Below are 24,677 nucleotides of genomic sequence, written 5' to 3' on the forward strand. Positions count from 1 at the left end.
CTTGGCCTTTGACTGCCAAAGTCTGGGTTGAAATAACGGTTGACTTGTTACAAAGCTCTGGGGACCAAAAGGTAGAAGGAGCGGAAAACTCCCTATCAGAAGCGTGGATCAGATCCCCTGGAACTGGAGTTTCAGATATTGTAAGTTTCCACATGGGTGCTTGGAACTGAACAAGGGTCCCTTGCAGGAACAGCCTCTTCATTGTTGAATCATGTCCCTAACCCCCTCAAAGCCAGAAAATTGTAAAGATCTGAATTTTAATTTAAAAGAAAATTTCATTTTACTGTATTTAGACCATTCTGATAATATCTGCTCAGGATTCCTTTAGACAAGGAGGTATTCTGAAGCCGCCCACTCACCCCCCCACCACTTTGGTGATTGTTTGAGGCTTCGCTAGTGTCCTCTCCCCTGAGTGTCTCAGAGGCCTCTTACTGATTCTGCCTATCTTGTCTGTAGTTTGCTCTCTACACAGCAACTAAAGATATCTTTGAAAAAGAGAATCCAGTTCTCACACTGTTCTACGAAGACTCCTATGGCATTCCATGGCTTAACTTCAAGTTTTAAGTCCTTACTGGCCTTTGTTCTCTCTCAGGAGGTCCTAACCTTCACTTCCTGGTTTCCTTGTTATGGCCCCCGGGTATTGTTACTCACTGAACCTAGAGACATGGTTGTTTTTTCGCAGAGAAAAAAGGCTGCTTCTAAGGGCTATGTTAGTCACCCCTGTCTCACAACCTTTCTTAGTTCTCCACTGAAATCTTTGTTTCCTGTGTAGCTTCCCTGGTTGGATAGGGACCTTGTTTTGCACTTCACTGTTAAACTTCAATGCCTAGAACTGATCCAACATCCCTGAGAAAGATGTATGAAGGACAAAAGCAGAGGTAGAGGAATATAGGTTGTAGACAGCATAGCTCACACCTGTAATCACAGCACTCGGGATGCCAGTTCAAGAGCAAGAGTAACTCCAGAATTGGGGAGGCCAAGTCAGGAGTGCTACTCTCAAACTTAAAGCCAGCCTGGAGTATGTAGTGAGTGTCAGGCTAGCCTAGGCCATACTGTGGGACTGTCGCAATAAAACCAAGGAGAAGGAGGGGAAAGGAGAAGAGGAAGAGGAAAAAGAAAAACTGTGTGGGAAGAACTTTTGAGCCATGGAAACATTGTCAGTTCAGTTCAGTTTTACTATGTAGCCCTGGATGGCCAGGAATTCACTGTATAGACCAGGATGGTCTTGGAGCCACAGAGTTCTGCCTCCTTCTGCTCATCCCACTTGGCCCCTGAACAGTCGTTTTCATACAAATGTTTAAGCTGAATCTAGCGATTAGGAAACAATCAGACAAATTTAGGGCATATGAGTCCCTTTGGAGACACTGCCTTCGTTTACCAAAGTAACAAGGGTTTCAACAGGCAGAAAAGTAAGGCAACCCTTTCCGTAGATTACAAAAATTCAGCACAACTGTGGTTGTAGCGCACACCTTTCATCCTGGCATTAGTCTGCAGCCAGCCTGGTCTACAGAGTGAGTTCCTGGACATCCAGGGCTACACAAAGAAACCCTGCCTTGAAAAACAAAAACAAAACAAAATAAAAATGACAACATGACAAATGCAATGCCCCACCTTCTGAAGGAGAGTGTAACTGTGATTCATTGGTCTGAAACATAGTATCAGATCCTTTTTTGTTACATATAGATATGTATACATAGAAACATACAACCATGGGTATATTTTGAGAAACTTGCCACTGAAAAATCTCATGGCAGTACAAATACCATAATGTGCTCAGATGAACTATGCCTCTATTCCCAGGCTATATAAACAGGTAAGGACAATGTTATTTACATATAACATTAAAATATCATTACACTGAAAAAATAAAAACATATATCATGTTCATGGGTTGGAATTTTTAATACTTTTGAGAACAAATAGGTATGGTAGTGGATTGGGGTGACAGAAGGCAGTAAGGTATAGAAATGTTTATGTAAAAGAACCAGCCTACAATTCACAATCCCAGAGAACCTAGACAGCAGTGAGGACCCTAAGAGAGATACACATGGATCTAATCTACATGGAAAGTAGAAAAAGACAAGATCTCCTGAGTAAATTGGGATCATGGGGACCATGGGAGAGGGCTGAAGGGGATGGGAGAAGAGAAAAATGTATAGCTCAAAAAAATAAATTTTAAAAAAAAGAAAAGAAATGTTTGATGTAGTGACTGGGCATATCTGTGAATATGAAAATCCATTTAACTAATTGCTTTAAATGAACAAGCATGTGAAAATAAAGCCACAAAACAACAACAGAAAGGAAATATCATCACACAGCAAATGGTTATGAGACTGCAGCTGGGAAGACTATGGTAGCTCACATTTGGTGAGCTTCAGCAAGGCGTAAACAGTTGGAGAAAGGTGATGACGATAAAAATTGGCAGAGTCTGGGATCAGATTCTGGGTTCAAATCCAGGCTCCAAATATCTACTGTGAGTTAGGCATTTCTAAATCTGCTTGCTCATCTAGGAAAAGAAATGAAGAAGTCCCAAATGGACAGCTTCCATTCCAGGGGAGCCCCAAAGCCCTTGTCACCCATTGCTGGGTTAAGACAACTGCACAGACTGAGCAGTTTAACAGAGGAGGCACTCAGGGAGGGTCTGAGAAAACACAACAGTCATGCACTGTCAGAGCAAAGAAAGATCAAATTCTGTGGTGTGGGATGTTTTCCTCTGAAAGAATTACAATTCCAGCAGCCTAGCCCAAAGGTGTGGCCCAGCCACGGGGTGGAAGGCAATCTCCGCGGGCAGAAGGGACTGATGGAAAGAGAGGTTGTAAGTGCAGAAGACAAGGCTCTTGCTTTGTCTGTCTGGAGCTAGTTAACCCTGTTTCCATGGAGCACAGATTCCCAACTCAGACTTCTGTCTCTGTGTCTTAGTTTCATATAATGTCATCGAACTGTGTTTAAAACACTGATGGAAAGCTGACTGGACCTCATTATGTAGCCAAATTGGCCTTAAACTCCAAGAAGTCCTCCAGCTGCCTCAGCATCCCCAATCGCTGGGATTACAGGCATGCAGTTCCATGTCTGGCTGAGAGAGAATATTTGGAGGCTGCACAATTTTGCTTCCTATGTGGGGCAGGAATCAGCAGCTAAACTTAGAGGACAAAGTCAAAAAGCATGGGCTGTGGAAGCTCTAATTTCAAAAAAAAAGTGGAAGTAGGAGGTTAGGGATTCAAATTTTTATTATTTAATCTATTATTTACTCTGTGTGTGTGTGTATGTGTGTGTGTGTGTGTGTGTGTTTAGCTCAGTGGTGCCTAGTAAGCACAAGCACAGGAAGAATAAAAATTAAGATAAAAAAGAATAAAAATACATAACAGAAATTTTTCTTCTCCCATTCTCAAATCCACATGATCTTGTGAATAAAAAATGCAAAACCATTGGCCAGATGGATGCAAGGCATGGCTCGCCCTATGAAGAGGCCGACACGTGACTCCATGGGGGACCCTGACACCTGGGATCAAAGTCAGGAAAACAGAAAGCCGTTTTCACTAAATGAGTCAGACACACAAAGCCAAACCACTCTCCGGGAACAGCCTGGAGGTTTTATTGACTTTCAAAATATTCATACCTCTGATTTTTCCCAGGTCTGCTTATTATGGAATGCTTCGATTTTAATATCTTATCCAGAAGCCAGGAGAAAAGGAGGACTTTGTCATTTACTCCAAGACATGAGCAAATAAATTGTTGAGTGATTTAGAAGGAAGGGAGACTCACTGCAAGTCATTTTCCTGAATCCTCACTTTCTTCAAACCTGGTGAAAGGGCACTAGACTGGCAGAATAGATCCAAGCTATCAAAACTGCGTTGGACTCTGATTGATATTCAACTTCATTACTTCTGCAGATCAAAGGGGGCAAGGGTATGATAGCATGAAAAGATAGATAAGCCAAAAGTAAAACTGAAAAACAATTTTGTCTTAAACATGATTTTGATGAAGAACTTATTCAATAGTATGCAAGATCTCAAAGATAATGAAAACGCAATATGGGAAGGGCATACAGTTAGAAGATCTATATTGGGGTTGGACAGAATAAAGCAGGGATTCTGGCCTTAGCACTACTGGCTATATGGCAAGATATTACTTGATACTACTAAACCTAATTCTCCCGAGTTGTAAAGGGGGCTTGTGCCATTTCATTGTAGGATGCCAGCCAGCAGGGGTTATTAGGTAAGTAGGATCTGTATGTAGATGACAGATGGTCACTACTATTGCTCGGATACCGCTCTTCCCCAGCCAACCCTTTTGACTCTGTCCTTCGAGTTCAGCCACCCTAAGATTCCTGCTTCTCAAAGGAAGCAAAATCCTGCCTGGATTTCCATAGAACAGTAACAGTCTTCAGTCTTAGCATGAGATGGTGGCCCGTGCCTATAATCCTAGTGCACGGGGAAACCAAGGCATAAACAGGCTTCCTTGGGACTTTAAGGGTAGTCTGGGCTACGTAGAGAATTACAGGTCAGCCTAAGCTACAGAGTGAGACTTTTGCTTTTAAAACAAGAGGAGGAAAAGGAAAGAGAAGAGGAGAAAGAAGAGAAATAGAAGGAAAATAGAAGGCTTTGTCATGATACAGGTCTGAATTGAGTTCACTTTCTCAAGATGAGGAAGAATGACAAGTCAGGACACTAGGAGGACTACCAGGCAAGGTTTGTTTTTTTCTTTTTTTTCTTTTTTAGTCTTTTTATTGATTTTATTGAGCTATACATTTTTCTCTGCCTCTCATCCTCTCCCCTCCCTTTCAACCCTCCCCCAAGGTCCCCATGCTCCCAATTTACTCAGGAGATCTTGTCTTTTTCTACTTTCTACTTCCCATGTAGATTAGATCTATGTAAGTCTCTCTTAGTGTCCTCATTGTTGTCTAAGTTCTCTGGGACTGTGGTTTGTAGGCTGGTTTTCTTTGCTTTATGTTTAAAAACCACCTATGAGTGAGTACATGTGATAATTGTCTTTCTGGGTCTGTCTGGGTTACCTCACTCAAAATATTGTTTTCTAGCCGGGCGGTGGTGGCGCACGCCTTTAATCCCAGCACTTGGGAGGCAGAGGCAGGCGGATCTCTGTGAGTTCGAGACCAGCCTGGTCTACAAGAGCTAGTTCCAGGACAGGCTCCAAAGCCACAGAGAAACCCTGTCTCGAAAAACCAAAAAAAAAAAATATATTGTTTTCTAGCTCCATCCATTTGCCTGCAAAATTCAAGATGTCGTTATTATTTTTTTTTCTTTCTGCTGTGTAGTACTCCATCATGTAAACGTACCACATTTTTCTTATCCGTTCTTTGATCAAGGGGCATTTAGGTTGTTTCTAGGTTCTGGCTATGACAAACAAATCTGCTGTGAACATAGTTGAGCACATGTCCTTGTGGCACAGTTGAGCATCCTTTGGATATATAACCAAAAGTGGTATTGCTGGGTCTTGAGGAAGGTTGTTTCCTAATTTTCTGAGAAATTGCCACACTGACATCCAAAGGGGTTGTACCAGCTTGCACTCCCACCAGCAATGCAGGAGTGTTCCCTTTTCCCCACAACCTCTCCAGCATAAGTTGTCATCAGTGTTTTTTATTTTGGTCATTCTTACAGGCGTAAGATGGAATCTCAGAGTTGTTTTGATTTGCATTTCTCTGATGACTAAGGATGGTGAACATTTCCTTAAGTGTCTTTCAGCGATTTTAGATTCCTCTGTTGAGAGTTCTCTGTTTAGGTCTGTACTCCATTTTTTTTTATTATTATTGGATTGTGTGTTCTTTTGATGACAAATTTCTTGAGTTCTTTTTATATTTTGGAGATCAGCCCTCTATCTAATATGGGGTTGGTGAAGATCTTTTCCCACTCTGTAGGCTGTCATTTTGTCTTGTTGACCATGTCTTTTGCTTTATAGAAGCTTTTCAGTTTCAGGAGGTCCCATTTACTAATTGTTTCTCTCAGTGTCTGTGCTACTGGGTTTATATTTAAGAAGTGGTTTCCTGTACCAATATATTCAAGTGTACTTTCCACTTTCTCTTCTATGAGGTTCAGTGTGGTTGGCTTTAGGTTGAAGTCTTTGATCCATTGGACTTGAGTTTTGGTGTGGAAGGTCCTTCTGTCTATGTGTTGCTTTTATTGATTAATGAATAAAGAACTGCTTTGAGCTAATGGCAGGGAAGAACAGAACAAGGCAGGGAAAGTTAGGCTGTATGCTGAAAGAAAGAAGGGTGGAATCAGAGAGACGCCATGGAGCCAGCCAAGACAGTTGCTGGTTGTAACTTTACCCAGTAAGCCACAGACACATGGCAATACACAGATTCATAGAAATTTGTTAAATTAATATAAGAGTTAGCCAATAAGAAGCTAGAGCTAATGAGCCAAGCAGTGATTTAATCAATGCAGTTTTTGTGTGATTATTTCGGGTCTAAGCTAGCTGGGCGACCAGGAACCAACAAGCAACTTCCCACTACAGAGTTTTGTGCATGGTGATAGATATGGATCTATTTTTATTCTTCTACATGGTGATCCAGTTATGCCAGCACCATTTGTTAAATATGCTTTCTTTTATTCATTTTATATTTTTTGCTTCCTTGTCAAAAATCAGGTGTTTGTAGGTGGGTGGATTAATATCTGGGTTCTTTGATTCAGTTCCATTGGTCCTCCTGTCTGTTTCTATGCCAATACCAGGCTGTTTTCAATACTGTAGCTCTGTAGTGGAGTTTGAAGTCAGGGATTATGATGCCTCTTTTATTGTACAGGATTTTTTTGGCTATCCTGGGTTTTTTGCTTTTCCATATGAAGTTGAATACCGTTCTTTCGAGGTCTGTGAAGAATTTTGCTGGCATTTTGCTGGGCATTCCATTAAACCTGTAGATTGCTTTTGGTAAGACTGCCATTTTTACTATGTTAGTTCTACCTACCCAAGACCATAGGAGATCTTTCCACTTTCTGGTGTCTTCTTCAATTTCTTTTTTCAAAGATTTAAAGTTCTTGTCATACAAGTCTTCCATTTGTTTGGTTAGAGTTACTCTGAGATATTTTATGCTGTTTGTGGCTATTGTGAAGGGTGATGTTTCTCAGATTTCTTTCTCAGCCCTTTTATTATCTGTGTACAGAAGGGCTACTGCTTTTTGTTTGTTTGTTTGTTTTTAGTTACTCTTGTATCCTGCTACATTACTGTGTTTATGAGTTGTAGAAGTTCCTTGTTAGAATTTTTGGGTCATTTATGTAAACTATCATATCATCAGCAAATAGTGAGAGTTTGACTTCTTTTCTGATTTTTATCCCTTTGATCTCCTTTTGTTGTCTTACTGCTCTAGCTAGGACCACAAGAACTATATTGAATAGATATGGAGAGATTAGACAACCTTGTCTTGTTCCTGACTACAGTGAGATTGCTATGAGTTTCTCTCCATTTAGTTTGGTGTTAGATGTTGGCTTGCTGTATATTGCTTTTATTATGTTTAGGTATGTTCCTTGTAGCCCTGCTCCCTCCAAGAGCTTTATCATGAAGGGATGTTGTATTTTGTCAAAAGCTTTTTCAGTATCTAATGAGATGATCATGTGTTTTTTGTTGTTGTTGTTTTTCAGTTTGTTTGTATGGTGGATTATGTTGACATATTTTCATATATTGAAACCATCCCTGCATCTCTGGGATGAAGCCGACTTGATCATGGTGGGTGATGGTTCTGATGTATTCTTGGATTTGATTTGCCAATATTTTATTTAGTATTTTCGCATCAATGTTCATGAGTGAGACTGATCTGTAATTCTCTTTCTTAGTAATATTTTTGTGGATTGGGTATCAGGATAATTGTAACCTCATAAAAAGAGTTTAGCAATGTTCCTTCTGTTTCTATTGTGTGGAACACAGGCAAGGTTTTTATTGAGAAGTAGGGAACAGCATCCTGCAGCAAGAGTCTGGGAAATTCATTATCAGGGAACAGTTTAGAGCAGTGATTTCTGCATCGCAGGAGTGGGCCTTTAGGTCTAGAGCTGGATGAATCTGTTTGGTCAAATTAACTAATCATGACCATATGTGGGGAATTCTGGATGAGTAGGGACAAAGAGAAAACCCTCAGGAAAAGGTTCCAATTGTGGAGGCGGAGGATGGAATGGGTGGGGCGAGGGGCACCAAGAACCAGGAAGTGAAAAGCACAAAACTGGTGATCAGCTGACATCATGATGAGTTAGGCTTTTGATTTAGTCCTTGAGCACACAGTAGGTAGGGTTTGTGGTGAAGCTGAGTGCTATAGTTGACTGTGGTGCCACCAGAAAATGGAGATATCTCTGTCTTCCTTAGGCCAGTGACCCTAACTGCCTCTAGAGCTATGCTCCATTGTTCCTAACCCTTACCAACATCACGTTATTGATATTGGCCCACTTAGAACCTCTCTGGGTGACAACTGGATCAAGATATAACAAGAGCCGGGCAGTGGTGGCACACACCTTTAATCCCAGCACTCGGGAGGCAGAGGCAGGTGGATCTCTGTGAGTTTGGGGCTAGCCTGGTCTACAATAACGCTAGTTCCGGGACAGGCACCAAAGCTACAGAGAACCCTTGTCTCAAAAAAGCCAAAAAAAAAAAAAAAAAAGCCAAAAAAAAAAAAAAAAAAAAAAAAAAAGAAAGAAAGAAAGAAATAACAAGAAGGAAACGTTTTGGCAACTCCAAAGTACTGCCAGCATTTTCTTCTGTAAAAGGCTTTAAATAAAAGATGAATTCTTCACTGATATCTCTCTCTGCCTTCAGTTTTGTCAAAAATCCAGCATTAGCACCAGAAACCATTTTTTTTCCCACATAGACCTCCATCAAGGGCCACTGGCTCCCTTTCTTCTTTGGTCTGAAGGAATGATTGCTGTCTCATCAGACATGCAAGATGGACCTTGGACAAGACTCCCAGCACGTTAGCTTTCTGTCTTCTTCCTCTCTCTGCCAGATTGCCACTGCCTGATCACAAAGCAATATTTTTCAGCCTGGTTCTTCTGCGGCTCTTGTGAATTGCTTTAATCACTTCCTTCTTCTGTTCCTGCAACTTCCTTATATTCTTTCCAAACCTTTGTCTTTGAAATTGCCATGTCCGCCCACTTGTCACTCTGTGTAAAAATAGAAGAATCCCCTTCCCTCCTCCAGAACCACCGTTTCAACATCCTGACTCTTCTTGAGGACTTCCTAACTATGTTCATTACTGTTTTGTATCCCATCAGCCTCCTGTTTCTCCCTCTTGGTGCCTATCTAACCTGGGCAACTGTCCTACACAAAATGTTAATTTCTGGCCACAGAGGTTTGGGTCTCTATATCTCCCTTTAAATGTTTATCTCTGTTACTACGGAAGTTTCCTGAAGTTCCTGTGAGTTGACAACCCAAGATTTATTTTAGTGAGAGATTTTTCTTCTCCATCTTTGCTTAACTTCATGCATGCAATCTAGTATCCTATTTAAAAGCATATTGTCTGTGAATGAGATAGAAAATGGGCAATTCCTTATTTATTAAATCTTCTGGCAATAAACAATGACTCTGAGTGTTTTACCGCAAACACAAATAACCTGCCGCCTCAAGTCTGTGCTAAGAAACTTCACGCTGCCATTCCTGTTCATTCGCAATGTCTGTCTTTCCAGGCCCTTGGGAACAACTATTAATTGCCGCTGCATTTTCCCACCAAGTCTGGCCTTTTCAGAAAATGCTTCTTGCCTGTCTCCTGGATTAGTCAGGGTATTTTTCTTGGATAGTTTCTGCTTGTGTAGCTCCTTTTCTCCAAGAAGGCTTCAGCAATCTACGGTTCTTCTTCTCTGCAGAGGATGGGCCCTGTGGCCCATGTGGAAGAGCCCATGAGTGACAGAGAACGTGAAGGAAGAGCGTGTGCACTTCTGCCCGCAGCACTGACTGTTCTGGCTTGGCTGAACTCCTCCATCTCTCGTGCTGATTTTGAAAGCCTAGACTTCTGCAGTACATCTGTCCAGAGGATGTCTGCAGAGTCGCCAGTACGAGAGGCACCTTAGGCCTGAAGTGACAGTGTGCTGAATACCTGCTTCTGTGGCTTTCTTTAGGGTGACTTGTTGGAAAGCAGAGATTCGTTGTTTCGCATCCATGGCTCCTTCCTACATAAGACAGGCATCCTCTACATGACGTTCAAACACCTCATCGAATCCTGCTTTGCTTGCTTGCTTATAAAACATTCTCAGCTCACTAAACTGACCTTTAGAATGCTGCCCAGTCCTGAGTCAGACTTTTCCAAATTTTGTGAGTGTCTATGTAATAATTTTCAGTGATATTCAGGATAAATACAAAAAAAAAACATTTTTTTTTTTTTTAGAACCTTGGTATGTGGACCTAAGTGTTTTTCTGGTGGCCTGGCTTCTTCTTTCATAGAAAGGGAAGGAAGGGAACAAGACATACTGTGTGCCTTCCATTCATGATCCCAGCTTTGTCTTTGTAATCTTTCACGTCGTGATGTCAGCCTCATTTTGCACATGAAAAACAAAGAAAAACTCAGAAAAAAAAAAATGAAACTGCTCACAGCACTGAACTGAAATCTTATTAGGGGTGCATCCTTACCCTTCCGGTCCACTCCATCAGAACAACAGATGAAGAAGGTAGAAAGAACAACTTATCCAGAGGCTGAAAAGAATACAAAACTGTCATCTTCCCAAACACAAGAGAAATAATGTAATAAATGTAATAAATGTAATAAATAATGTAATAAATGGCTTTTAGAGCAATGCATGAGGTAGATTGTAAAACACAAATAAGTTAGTGGTTGTGTTTAAATAGTAAATGGAAACACACACATTTATCACAGTCACTTTCCCATGAGTGCTCTACTCAGTATTTTGAAGTGATCATTACACAGTCTGCTCCACATCTGTAGTCTGGCTACAACTTTATGTCTGGTGGCAATGGTGAAATCACATAATCTCTCTCCACTGTAAGGTGAATCTACGAGGCCTCTCCACTGGGCAAGATGTTAGGAAAGAGAAGGGTCAGGAGAGAGATTTGGACATAGCATGGAAGCCTGAGAATCTGGAGAGAAAGAACCTTACTTTTCAGAGGCTCCAGGTTTGGTTTCCAGCACCCACACACTGGCTAATGACCATCTGTAACTCCAGCTCTGGGGGATCTGATGGCTCAGAGGTATCCTAGGAAACAGAGTGTGGGACATAGTCTAAGATAAATACATTTCTATGGTAGCAGAGGGCATCCATCATCTGTCTGTAAACTGACCTGTTCACCATCACCATGAGAATTTTTCTTGAAGAAATTGTTCTGTTCTGTTTGAACATGTGAGGTGATAAGTTCCATTATGTTTGTTCAAATTAAACAGTGAATTAAAGAATATTCAGGTCCCAGAATTAGATGTAGACCGAATATATAGGATTGGGCAAAAATGTCTCTATGCTTTTTCTCCCCATCTTCTAAGTTCGCATTACCTATTTAATGTGACAGATCTTGGCCCACATGGACATCCTCTTTTTTGTTTTTGAGCTTTTTGTTTGTTCTGTTTGTTTTGGGGGGTTGGGAGTTTGAGACAGGGTTTCAGACAGTGTAACAGCTCTGGCTGTCCTGTCACTTGTTCCCCAGGCTGGCCCCAACTCACAGAGACCCAACTGCCTGTGCCTCCCAAGTGCTGGGATTAAAGGCATGTGCCACCACTGCCCAGTGATAATCCTCATCTGAATGCCCATGGTGACATGGGGAAAGAAAGTGATAGTTGTTGGTGTAATTAAGGTTACTAGCCACTTACCTTGAGACTGAGGATGTCACAAGGCGTTTAGATGTGAAAAACTGAGACAGAAGGAAAAGGGTTAAAATGACGCAACTGGGAAAGACAGCAATGGCCACTGGAAAAATGGAGAGAGTCTCCCCTGCTGAGGACAGGCAGACCATAAAAGCCTGGCAAGGCAAGAGAAGAGCTTTTCCTGATAGTTGCCCAAAGAAACAAAGTCCTTGTGAACTCGGTGAGAAACCATCCAGTCTTAGAACCTCCAGAACTTGAAGACATTGAATGTTTCCTGTGTTATTTTAAGCCAGCAAGTTTATGGCCAAGCACAAGAGTCTGCTCAGCATTTTGTCCTGTGTCGGTCAGTACGAAAGTGTGGGTCAACTGACTGAGAAGGACCCGAGGATTTTAGATATTTGCAAGAATGGTGCTGGTGCCCAAAGGAAGTTTCAATGCAATTAAACTCTAAAGTTTGTTAATCCAAGCAAAGACAGGCTGATCTCTGTGAGTTCGAGGCCAGGCCTGTCTATGTAGCAAATTCCAGGCCAGTCTGCTCTGCATCCTGAGTTCCAGGTTATCCAGGGTTATACAATGATCCCTTGTCTCACAAACTAAGCAAAGGGAAAAAAGAAAGAAAGAAGTACATGGCCCAGAAATGCAGAACATGATAATTGCTGGATTCTGAAAATTGACAGTTTGTTATATCATCCTAGGTATTTCTTGTTTGTTTTTGTTTCTGTTGTTTTTATGACTACAAATGTGCACAATGAGGTTTGAACTATTTATATGCTCCTAAATTAAAAACTTTCCAAAGACACCCTCAAGCAAATACCTGGTTATGTTAAACTAACACCAGCCTGTCTTTTTCTATAATGAAATTTGAAAGGCAAACACTCAAAGCTTCTCTCGTATGATTGGCTGAGGAAGCCTTTGGTGCTGGTGTATTTCCACTGGAGGATATTAATGCCAAATCTTCACGGCAGATGGCGAGTCTTCTGTCTGGGTTCGCAAAGAAAAGCTCTCTGTGCCTACTCACAGAGAAGTGTGTGAGCCTTGCGGCTTTGCTCAGGGCAAAAAAAGGCTTCTTAGTGATGGATGAGACCAGAATAGCATTCACACAATGACTTTATGCAATTTTTAAGAAGCAGGGTACAAATACAGCACTATGCCATGAAATTCATGCAATACTGTTTGGGGTAAGTGTCGTATTTAATTCAACTTTAAGAAAACTCACTATTCATCTAAATTCTGATAAGCCTTCTAAACGGGGTTAGAAAGAGATAGTGGGGCTCTTCTAGAGGATCCAGGATTGATTTCCAACACCACGCACCAGGAATGCACACAAGCAGATAAAACAACCATACACATAAAAATAAATAAATAAAAATTTAAAGCAAACAGTGAGACTCTGTTTTTATGTTTTGAACACCCAAACAAATAGAATTTTTCCAAAGAGTTAGTGAGTCTTAATTCTTCACCGAGATAACCAAATGGCCAACAAGATAAGTCACTGTAAACATTTTAATTTTGCTATTATTGAATTGATTGGTTGACTTTCTGAGTTGGGTCCACATACATAAGTCCACACTGAGATTTTTATGTAGAAGCATATCTGTTTAGGGCCCCACTAGGAAAATCAGCTTAGCCAGTTGGAACAGAAAATTAAATAAAGGAAAGAAAGGGGGTACATTGAGCTTCTAACCCTTATGGGTTCTCTGGCCCACTTGCTTGATTGATCTTTCTTTCTCTCTCTCTTTCTTTCTTTCTTTCTTTCTTTCTTTCTTCCTTCCTTCCTTCCTTCCTTTCTTTCTTTCTTTCTTTCTTTCTCTTTTTTCTTTTCTGTTTTTATTGTTGCTGTTTATTTTTTTATTTTGCTTTGTTTTGATTTTGTTCTTCAAGACAGATTTTCTCTGTATGACAGCTCTGGCTGTCCTAGAACTTCCTCTGTAGACCAGGCTGGCCTCGAACTCAGAGATCCACCTGCCTCTGCCTCCTGTGTGCTGGGATTAACAGCGTGTACCACTATTGCCTAGCAATCATGTTGTTTTTCAATGATTATCATTATCTGTACAAAAAAAGGAAGAAGAAAGGAAGGGAGCAGAAAAGGCTTAGAATTTTTGTTGTTGTTGTTGTTGTTAACGTAATTCTGAGATTATTAGTCTATATAATTTTGTAGTTTAGACATGCACACACACACACATGCACACATACTTGATTTTGGGTTTCCCTGTGTCACAGATAGCATTTGTTGTTGTTGTTGTTGAAGCAGAACATCATGTTAGTCTTAACATGGAAACTCCCTGTAGAAATCAGTTTTGACTTTGATTTCATTTATTTTGTGAAAGCAAACTTTAGATCCTATGAATCTTGGGCCATTATTCATGCTCATTCTCTTAAAATATGCCTCTGTTTTTACAGGCTTATAAACCACGATGCTACCTGTGACATCAGTATTATGTTCCACCACCCAGAAAAAATGTGAGGCTCCCAAATAATCCAACATTTAAACAACCGCAGAAACATTTCTACAGAGCCAACAATTTATATTTTAGCACAGGCATTTTCTCCAATGCGCATCTTTTCCCCCATATTTGACTGATGCAGTGGGAGACCTCGGCCTCTGCTTCTCTTCGACGAACAAGGAGGGCAGCTGGTAACCATCACGGATGAAACATACCTTCACACACTGAATGACAGGTCTTAGGTTCCCTTTCTTCTCTTTCCCTAGATAAAAACTCCCAATCGCTTTAACTCTTTCATTTTGTTGCAGTTTTTGTCAACTCTCGCATCATCGTTCACGGTCTCCTCTGAATTCTCCACATTTTGGTAGTTCTCTCAATGGAAAGCATTTTCTATGACTAGTGCTGACTCAGAAAAGCACCATCTACTTCTCCACCTACTCGTTGGTTAAGCGATCTTGGAGCATCTCCCAGCATACACCAACGAAGTTGGGCATATTTTGTCATGAAAGATGCCTAGATTTCAAAGAAGACAAAGCAAGTCTGCATTTGTCACAAAGTCATGACTTCAGCAGTAAAAGAGTTCTTAGGATGGGAGACGGGTCCAATGCCAAGGAACAGCAATGTCTGGTCTCAGTCAAGGACAGAGTATAGCTCAGTAAATAGACCATAATCTCTGAAATCTATTCTTTCCATTTTATATGCTGATTATCAAGTCCTGCCTTTCTGTGTCCTCACATGTGCATGTGTATGTGTGTGGGTGTTCATGCGAGACATTTATTTATACACAAATCTTTTGTTAATCTTTAAAAAATAATTGTGTTTATGTGTGTGATGTGTGTGATGCATACGTGCGTGATGTGTGTGTGTGATGTGTGTGTGATGTGCATGTGTGTGTGATGTGTGTGATGTGTATGTGTGTGATTTGTATATGTGTGATGTATGTGTGTGTGATTTGTATGTTTGTGATGTATGTGTGTGATGTGTATATGTGTGTGTGATGTGTGTGTGATGTGTATGCGTGTGATGTGTGTGTGATGTGTATGTGTGTGATGTGCATGTGTGTGTGATGTGTATGTGTGTGATGTGAATATGTGTGTATGTGCATGTGTGTGATGTGTATGTGATGTGTATATGTGTGTGATGTATATTGTGTTATGTGTATGTGTGTGTAATGTATATGGGTGTGATGTGTATATGTGTGTGATGTATATTGTGTGATGTGTATTGTGTTATGTGTATGTGTGTGTAATATATATGGGTGTAATGTGTATATGTGTGTGATGTGTATGTGTGTGTGATGTGAATATGTGTGTGATGTGTATGTGTGTGTGATGTGAATATGTGTGTGATGTGTATTGAGTGATGTGTATGTGTGTGATGTGTATATGTGTGTGATGTGTGTGTGTGATGTGTATGTGTATTCATGTGCACTGTGTGAAGAGATCAAAAACAGCCTCAGGTGTCAGTCCTTATCATCTGCCTTGAGACAGAGTCTCCTGCTTTCCGCTATGTACTCCAGGCTGCTCCACGAGGCTAAGGATTTTTCTGTCTCCATCTCTTCACTCACTACAGAAGCACTGGATTGCATACACAGTGTGCTTGGAGGTTCCAAACTCCAGACCTCACACGTGACAGGGAGCACCTCACTCACTGAGCCATTGTTTTAGCCCCTCCTTGTCCAGTTTTCAATATGCACAATTTCTTCATTAAATCTTGCATTTTGCTTACTTTGTTTTATAAAAGAATCTGACTTATCTACGCAGACCTGTGAATTCCGCACATACTGAAGTAAGAAAGGTGTTTACTTTCAAGAGTCTCTCGTTCTTCCAGCTTTCACTCTGGGGTTCTCAGTTCTGCTTGGTTAGTTTGTACCTCCTTTTCTCCCTCTATGCTCTCTCTTGTTTCTCTCTCAGGAAGCAACTATAATAACCAGATACAGTTGAAAACATCAAATAGGAACAATGACTTAAGGTAGATGCGACCTCCAAGTTGTGAAACAGTAGAGAAGAAAAGGGAAAAAGTTATCGAATGATCAAAAAAAATAAAAATAAATTTAAAAAAAAAAAGACACAGCACCTTGGACTCAAACTTTCAACAGTGCAAAATTTGAGATGTTTTTCTTTCAGAGATGAGTTGTGAGGTATGTTTTATCAAAAGTAAAGTTTAGAATAAAGGGTTCCATTTTCAAAATTGTCTCCACAGCTTAGAAAAGAAGAAAACCTAGACTCTCCACTTCAGAAGGAGCTCTTTATTAGTGTGTCTGCACAGAATTAAACCCGGAGTCAAAGGGGGAGACAGAGCCTCCCCACCTCAGACGAGCAGCAGCAGGCAGACAGAATCACCACCAACGTGCTTGGCCAATTAGTGTTAAGAACTATTATTATGTCTCAAATGTAGGAAGTCTGCGGGCAGAGTGTTTGTGGTGTTATCAGACAAGAATCTCTGTGTACCTGGACTCAGTGTCTACATCTCTTCAAACCCAAGGCTTCGCACTGAGTTATGTCAACATATGACTCAAAAGGGCCGGAAAGGGAAAGACGGGAGCAAAGAAGGCTGGGGAGACAAGCACAAATAAAAACATAAGCCAAAGTAAGCCTGCTTGTTTTGAGAACTAGGGATGCTTTCTTTATAAAAACTAAAGGTGAAAAAAAAGAAAAAGAAAGAAAAAGGGGGGACTGTATACCTTCTAATGACCTTCCTTCTCATTTCAAGGAGATCAGAAAACACTAAAAATATATATAATATTCTAAAAGATAATGAAAATTTTCTTCTAAACCAAACTATTTCCTGAAAATGCCAGTCATGGGCTATGGGGACATGGCTCATCTAGATGCCTGCCTTGCAAGCTTGAAGCCCTGGGATCATATCTAGAATTCACACTTAAAAGCAGAGGGGACAGTGCATACCTGTAATCCACAGCCCTGGGATGACAGCAGCAGGTCTCTTGATCTCACTGGCTGGCCAGCCAGCCCTACTGCAAAGCTCCAGGCCATTGAGAAACACTCTCTTAAAAAAACAAGGTGACAGAATCAGAGGAACATTGTATGGGGTTGTCTGTCACTCCACACGCACGTGGGTGTGTTCATGGACACACACACACACTCCCCCCTCCAGATACTAGTTATATAAAAAATAGCCTCTAAGTTACAGCAAGAACCAGTAATAATTTTCCTGAGCAGTCTATATACACGATTCATCCATTGTTATGAACAATGAGAGATGAATGATTGGCAGGGCTGGCCTCCTTCCTCGCATGAACCTCTGGGAGAAGCACTATGCAGAGAGCAGGCACTAATTCTGCCTCAAATACTATGTGGTTCATTCTAGTGCCAAGCACACTTCCTCTTTTAAAATGAACTTATAAGAGTAGTTTTGTAAAATAGGAACCCTTTATTTTTCTTACTTCATGACCAAAATTATGACCATCAGAAATGCTTACTAAAGAGAAAAACATCTTCATTTTCTTTCTAGTGTACAATTGCAATTATATCTTAGCAAAAGCATAATTATGTCTGCTTGCTTTTAAGTGTCATTGCTAAATAAGGGCTATGAGCCTGCTGGCCAGAGACTGAATTGAAAGTGACTCTTTATTAAAATCTGTAACTTACTGTATGAATACAAGAAAGACCTTTACATGAGCTAATCCCAGAGACAGGGGAAAAATGATCAAAATACTTGGGAAATTTGATTTACTTTGCTAGACAATTTAGAGAAGCTAATGTTCTCTGCCTTAGTATAATATGAAATTATGCAATAACCCAAACACATATAAGAAATGTCCCTACCCCAATTGGTCTGGCTCTGGAGACACAACTGATCGTGTAAGGATTTGAAGGTAAATGAGAGATACTAGTGACTGAAACTGGCTGGGCAGATGGCAAACTCTTTTTTTTTCCTTTTCTTAAAATTTATTTTTCCATTCAAAAATTTCCACTTCCTCCCCTCCTCCCATTCCCCTCCTGCTCCTCCACTCACCTTCCTCCCCCTCCAGTCTTAAGAGAGGGCAGGGTACCTTGCCCTGTGAGAAGTCCAAGGCTCTCCCCCCTCCATCCAGGCTTAGGAAGGTGTGCATCCAAACAGACTAGGATCCCAAAAAGCCAGTACATGCAGTAGAAACAAGTTCCAGTGCCATTATCAATGGCTTCTCAGTCTGCCCCCATTGTCAGCCAAACCCTTCACTTAAGCAAGACTAAGTTTAGCATTCAACCATGAGTTTCAAATCCTAGTTAGAAATTAACAAGGTATTTCCCCTTACTTTTACTCTCAAAAAATTAAATATTTTGCATGTTTGGCAAGGTTCCTAAACATTCCACGTGTTTCTAGTGACATTTTGTACTCAGGCAATGGAACGAGATCAATTGTGATATGTTAAGGATCCCAGGCAAGTTATGCAAGAACAATTCATGTTTCTCAATCTGATAAACTGAGAAGGTCAGCAATGTGACTCTTCTTATTTTAACCAGGCAATTATGGAGTAAAATGAGTTGCTAGTCCAGTGTCTTCTTATGACTTCTGTCATAGAAGTGGATAACAACTTAAAAATGAAAATATAACCGTGAACTAACTTCAAGGCAGACTCTACCGATGTACAGAACATGCCTGCGATAGCCCAATGAAGAGAAGACCAGCTTTTCCATAAAGGCAACACCGAAACTGAAGCTTCCCTGGGCTAATATCCCTCTATCTTGACACGCAATCAATGGCAAAATCAATGGCTCCTAGAACTCGTCTTCACTGAGGACCTCATCTCCACATGCATTGATAACAGGACAGAGCCTTTCTGCTTATAAGGTATATTGTTTTAAGCGGTAGTTGCCTTGTAGCAGAACTTCACTTGGCGTTTTGAACTACTATGCTACGCTCAGGAAAAGTTCTCAAGTTGAAACAAAAAAAAATAGGTTTAAAACAAATATGATGAGGGTGGGCAGTGGGAAGACCAAAATAACCTGAGGGCCATGTAGATCTAGGCTCAAATGCTATAAACTGGCATAACTCTCATTTGGAACCCAAGCAGATCCAATTTTGAGGTGGTTGTTATAGAGCAAATGAGAATTTTTGCCTATGGGACAGCTCTCTCCTCTGCCTGTGGAGAAAGACGTTCATTCATGATGCTGTCCCTACAGAGTCTCAATGCTTCTTTGTAGTAAGCAGCTAGATCCAAAGGATGGATGGATGTGTAGATGGATGAATGGATGAATGGATGGAGGGAGGGATGGAGGAATGGAGGGATCGATGATGATACCCTAAAAGAACAAATGCTGGCCTTTAGACATTGAAAGGAGGGGTTGAAGGAAGTAGCCATTATATTTCTCCAACACACACACACACACACACACACACACACACACACACACACATATATATATATTAACAGGGTCCTATTAGGTAGCCCTGGATGGCCTGGAACTCACTGAGATCAGCCTGCTTTTGCTTCTTGAGTCCTAGGATTAAAGGTGTGCACCACTATATCCAGCATCCAATGTTTCCTTCATTCTGTTCTTTCTTCAAGTAAGAGAGCTGATGGGGACGGGTCAAACATAAGGCTGGCTAGAAAACAGAGACGCTGCACAGAATCGGTGCTGACAAGGAAGGAGGTTTAGGAATTTGAGTCTCAGACATTTCCACTTCTTCATCTTTCTCAGCTAAAATCGGGAATTGTGCTGCATTTTAGATTAGTAAACACGATGAATTTGTGGGGTGATCGATGCACTTATTACTTTTGTTTAAGTACTGTAATTCATTGGCTGATTTAAAGAACTGTGCACATAGCATGGACTTCTTTATATGATGTTAGTTATACAATCTTATAATAGCTTCTCTTACCCAAATTCATGTTACAAAATGGAGTGCTCTTTTATTTTCTGAGATAGGGTTTCTCTGTAGCTTTTGGGCCTGTCCTGGAACTAGCTCTTGTAGACCAGGTTGGCCCCATACTCACAGAAATCTGCCTGCCTCTGCCTCCTCAGTGCTGGGATTAAAGGAGTGCACCACCACCGCCCAGTGGAGTGCTTTAAAAAAATGTAGAGGAGCCAGGTATGGTGGTACAGGCCTTTAGTCTCAGAACTTGAGAGACATAAACATGTGGATATCTGTGAGTTCAAGCCAGACTGGTGTATATAGTAAGTTCTAGGCAAGCCAGTGCTACACTGTGAAACCCTGTCACAAAATAAAATGTGTAGGGCCAGGCCTGGAGAAATGGTGCAGAGACTAAGTGCTCACTGTTCATTCAGGACGTGAGTTTGGTTCCTGGCCTCCATATCAGATGGCTCACTACTGTCTGCAACTTCAGCTCCAGGAAGATTTGATGCCTACGACTTCAAGGACACCTGCACTCTTAGGTGCATGTACACACACACGCACACACACACACACACACACACACACACACACACACACTAAAAACACCTTAAAATAACGAAAAACAAATCATTTAAAGGATAATAAAATATGTACAGCTCTGAAGTACAAAATTTCACTTGTAATAAATGATTACTTGAAGAAATTTGAGACTGCAGAAAAATGCAAAGGTATATAAGTCACCAAGAACTATTTGTTCTGTTTTCTGCCCTAGGAATGGTAAGGATAGCTCCACCAGAATCCAGGACCCCTTTCTTCCTGGCATTTCCCAGGCCTTGAAGATAGTGGGGCCATATGATTGCATTTTGGTCAATGATACACAGATGGAAGCGATGGGGCTCAATTCACACATCACTTTACTTGCTTACTAATATAGAAAACCCTGGGTTCCAAAACAAATGTACCAAGAAGAGCAACTTCCCCAACCTGCACTGGACTTTGATAAGGATATACGTAAGCACTTGATGTCAATCAAGCCATCCATAGCTCATGCTCACCCCACAAGGGGACTCCTTAGTCCTTTAGAATGTTTCTCTCCAGTCATTTTTCAGTGTGTGCATTCAATGTGGTTGCGGTCATATGAAAGATATCTCCTTATATTATTGGGTTTTATCAAATATTACATCATAAGGATTTTTATGCATTGCAAACCCCTATAAATATAATTTTAAGTCTATTTTTATGATTGTTAGTTATTTGTATGTGTGTGTATGTGCAGAAAGTACAGGTTCTTGCTGAGGCCAGTGATGTTGGCTCCTCTTGAAGCTGGTGTAGCAGGTAATTGTGAGCTACCTAATGTGGATGCTAGGAACTGAACACAGGTCCTCTGAAAAAATAAGGCATTGCTTTTAATCACTAAGCCCTCTCTCTGGCCCTGTCACTTGAGTTACTCCTTATTTAATCATATATTACACCTTATGAATGTAAGCATAGTATGTTCCATATAACTAAAATCCTGGTTTTAGGTATCTTGGTTCTATTTGCTTTTCATTGTAATCATATTAGTAACATGTTTATGTGTAAACCTTTGCGCTTTCTTGAATAGACTTTTTAAAAATAGAATTACTGGTAAAAGAGTATACGCAATATATATTTAGTATTGGTTCAGATATATTTATGTATATGAGCTAGAGAGACAAATTGCTTTCTTCAAAGGCAACAAAGCTTGAATTTTCCTCATTAAGTGATATGAGTATTTGTCATAGCTTCAATTATCAGAAATAATTATAACAATCAGTTTTAACTAAAATGTATATCTTAAACATTAAAATAATAATAGCTGACAGCATAGTAAACAAGCCACAAAGGAAAATTTTTCTATATTCTCTGTTGGCTCTACACATAATCTTTTCAAGAAATGCCCAGACTCACTGTATTGGCAAATTTCAGTAGTGAAGGGCATTCTCTTTCAGTACAGAAAACTGTTTTAATATCATAAGAAGTTCAAAATCTATTAGAATGAGGACAAAGGACAGGAAGGTAATATCAGAATAGGATCCAGAAGAATAAATTGGCAGGCTGACATTCAGGCAGAGGGACAAAGGACATTCCAGGTGGAGTCTTCTCTATGCAAATACATATGAACATGAACAAGAGGTCATATGGATTGAGAACCAAGCACACGGGTGTTTTCAGAGCATCATGAGATGATGGTGCAGAAACTGAGAGAAAGGAATCAGCAGACTATGACAGTTCAGACAAGCCAAGATTAAAGTTGAAATTTATCTTGTAACTAATAAAAAGAAAGACATTCTCATTACTGAATTGGCTTGAAAACCTGAAAGAACTTTATACCATGTCCAGCCACTTTATAGGTAGTTATATTTAATTCTAAAAAGAACTTAAGACATTCAACTGCAACATAAGCCATATTATTCACATTTAAGAGATGTCGTGTTAAGCACACGCATCTGCACTGTGTCACTGAAGTTTGAATTCAGGCCTTTTAAAACTCAAAGTCTGTCATCTTCTCATTGTGGCATGTGGTCTTCTGGACTGTGATGGTACACAGGATATATTGGGAAAAAAAGAAATGATAAGATACTTGCAGAGTACACCAAGTTCAGGGTGGGGAAGAAAGAAAGGAGGGAAGGAGGAAGAAAGGGAAGAAGGAATTAAACTCTAGAGCAGGCAGCAAATAAGAAGACTGGACTTAACATAAATTTAGGTACTGATGGGCTTCACAAACAACTTCCAAAAAAGTAGTAAAAGCCAGAGAGCAGTTGAGGAGTGCCAGACTGCAGTGACATCAAGAAGACAACTCTGGTGATGGAAATAATCTAAGAGTATGACTAAGAGGAGGTCTGTGAAATGTCCTCCAAGGTTTTCATGGTAGCATTATGCCAGCTTACCAGATAACTGTGACAACACCACTCATATTGTTAGGAGTCAGAATCTACATTGTGGGCATTGTTATCCACTTGTCACAAAAATATCATAGGAGTTCATTTCCAAGGTGTTTAGAAGCACTGAAAATTCCTAGCTTCAACAAGATAGATACAGATTATTCAAGACATCATGAAAAAAAATTGCCCTAAAATGTATTCTTGTGGGGTTGGAGAGATGACTCAGTGGTTAAGAGCATTCCTGCAGAGGACAGTTTCAGTTCCTAACCCTCACATTGGGTGACTCACAATCACCTATAGCTCTGGTTCCAAGGGATTCAATGTCCTCTGGGTTTCATGGCATTTACACTCACAAGTACACATAACTCACACACACACACATACACACACACACTTAAAAATTAAGTAAAATAAATATATTCTTGATAAGAAAGTAAAAAGACAAAACCACGGACTAAGAGAACATACTTGTGAAGCACATATCTGTTAGCGAAAATTCAAACTGCAATCATGAGAATATAAACATTCAATTTAAACACTGCTGTGTTAGTTACAGTTTCTATTGCTGTGAAGAGACACCATGACCATGGCAACTCTCACAAAGAGAGTTAATTGTGGTGGCTAGCTAGCAGTTCAGAGGTTCTGGCCATTATCATCATGGCAGGAGATGGTGGTGTGCAGGCAGAAAGATAGCTGCCACATGTTGATATGCAGGCAACAGGAAGTAGATTGTGTATCACACTGAGCAAGGCTTGGGCATCTATGAGCCCTTAAAACCCACCTCCACAGTGACACACTTCCTCCAACAAGGCAATACCTACTCCGACAAAGCACCACCTCCCAATAGTGCCACAACCTTTGAGGGCCTTTTACTTTCAAACCACCACACTAGGTAAAAGACATGAACAGGTACCTCTTCAAAGAAGATATACAGGTGACAGATAAGAATATGAAAAATAGTGTTTTCTATTTCCATCCATTTGCATGCAAAATTCAAGATGTCATTGTTTTTTACCACTGAGTAGTACTCTAATATGTATATATTCCACAGTTTCTTCATCCATTCTTCCACTGAAGGGCATCTAGGTTGTTTCCAGGATCTGGCTATTACAAATAATGCTGCTATGAACATAGTTGAACAAATGTTTTTGTAGTATGTTTGGGCATCTCTTGGGTATATTCCCAAGAGTGGAATTGCTGGGTCCTGGGGTAGGTTGATCCCGAATTTCCTGAGAAACCGTCAAACTGCTTTCCAAAGTGGTTGCACAAGTGTGCATTCCCACCAGCAATGGATGAGAGTACCCCTTACCCCACAACCTCTCCAGCACAGGCTATCATTGGTGTTTTTGATTTTAGCCAATCTGACAGGTATAAGATGGTATCTCAAAGTTGTTTTGATTTGCATTTCCCTGATAGCTAAGGAGGTTGGGCATGACCTTAAGTGTCTTTTAGCCATTGGATTTCTTCTGTTGAGAATTCTCTGTTCAGTTCAGAGCCCCATTTTTTAAATGGGTTAATTAGCAATTTGAAGTCTAGTCTCTTGAGTTCCTTATATATTTTAGAGATCAGACCCTTGTCAGTTGCAGGGTTGGTGAAGATCTTTTCCCAGTCAGTAGGCTGCCTTTGTGTCTTAGTGACAGTGTCCTTTGCTTTACAGAAGCTGCTCAGCTTCAGGAGGTCCTATTTGTTCAATGTTGCCCTTAATGTCTGTGCTGCTGGGGTTATACATAGGAAACGGTCTCCTGTGCTCATACGTTGTAGAGTACTTCCCACTTTTTCCTCTATCAGGCTCAGTGTGTT

General features: G+C 40.5%; 1 long non-coding RNA gene across 1 annotated transcript in view; it reads right to left on the reverse strand.

Moving 5' to 3' along the window:
* Window positions 1-18,204, reverse strand: part of LOC119820965 — a 35,282-nt gene extending 17,078 nt beyond the window's left edge. Inside the window, exons 1-2 of the long non-coding RNA XR_005286564.1 lie at window positions 18,151-18,204; window positions 17,082-17,181 (exon numbers count right to left, since the gene is read on the reverse strand). This is a non-coding gene — a long non-coding RNA (uncharacterized LOC119820965). The remainder of the gene's footprint in view (window positions 1-17,081; window positions 17,182-18,150) is intronic.
* Window positions 18,205-24,677: the final 6,473 nt, after the last annotated feature.

Source organism: Arvicola amphibius, chromosome 8, assembly GCF_903992535.2.
Source record: "Arvicola amphibius chromosome 8, mArvAmp1.2, whole genome shotgun sequence".
Lineage (NCBI taxonomy): Eukaryota > Metazoa > Chordata > Mammalia > Rodentia > Cricetidae > Arvicola > Arvicola amphibius.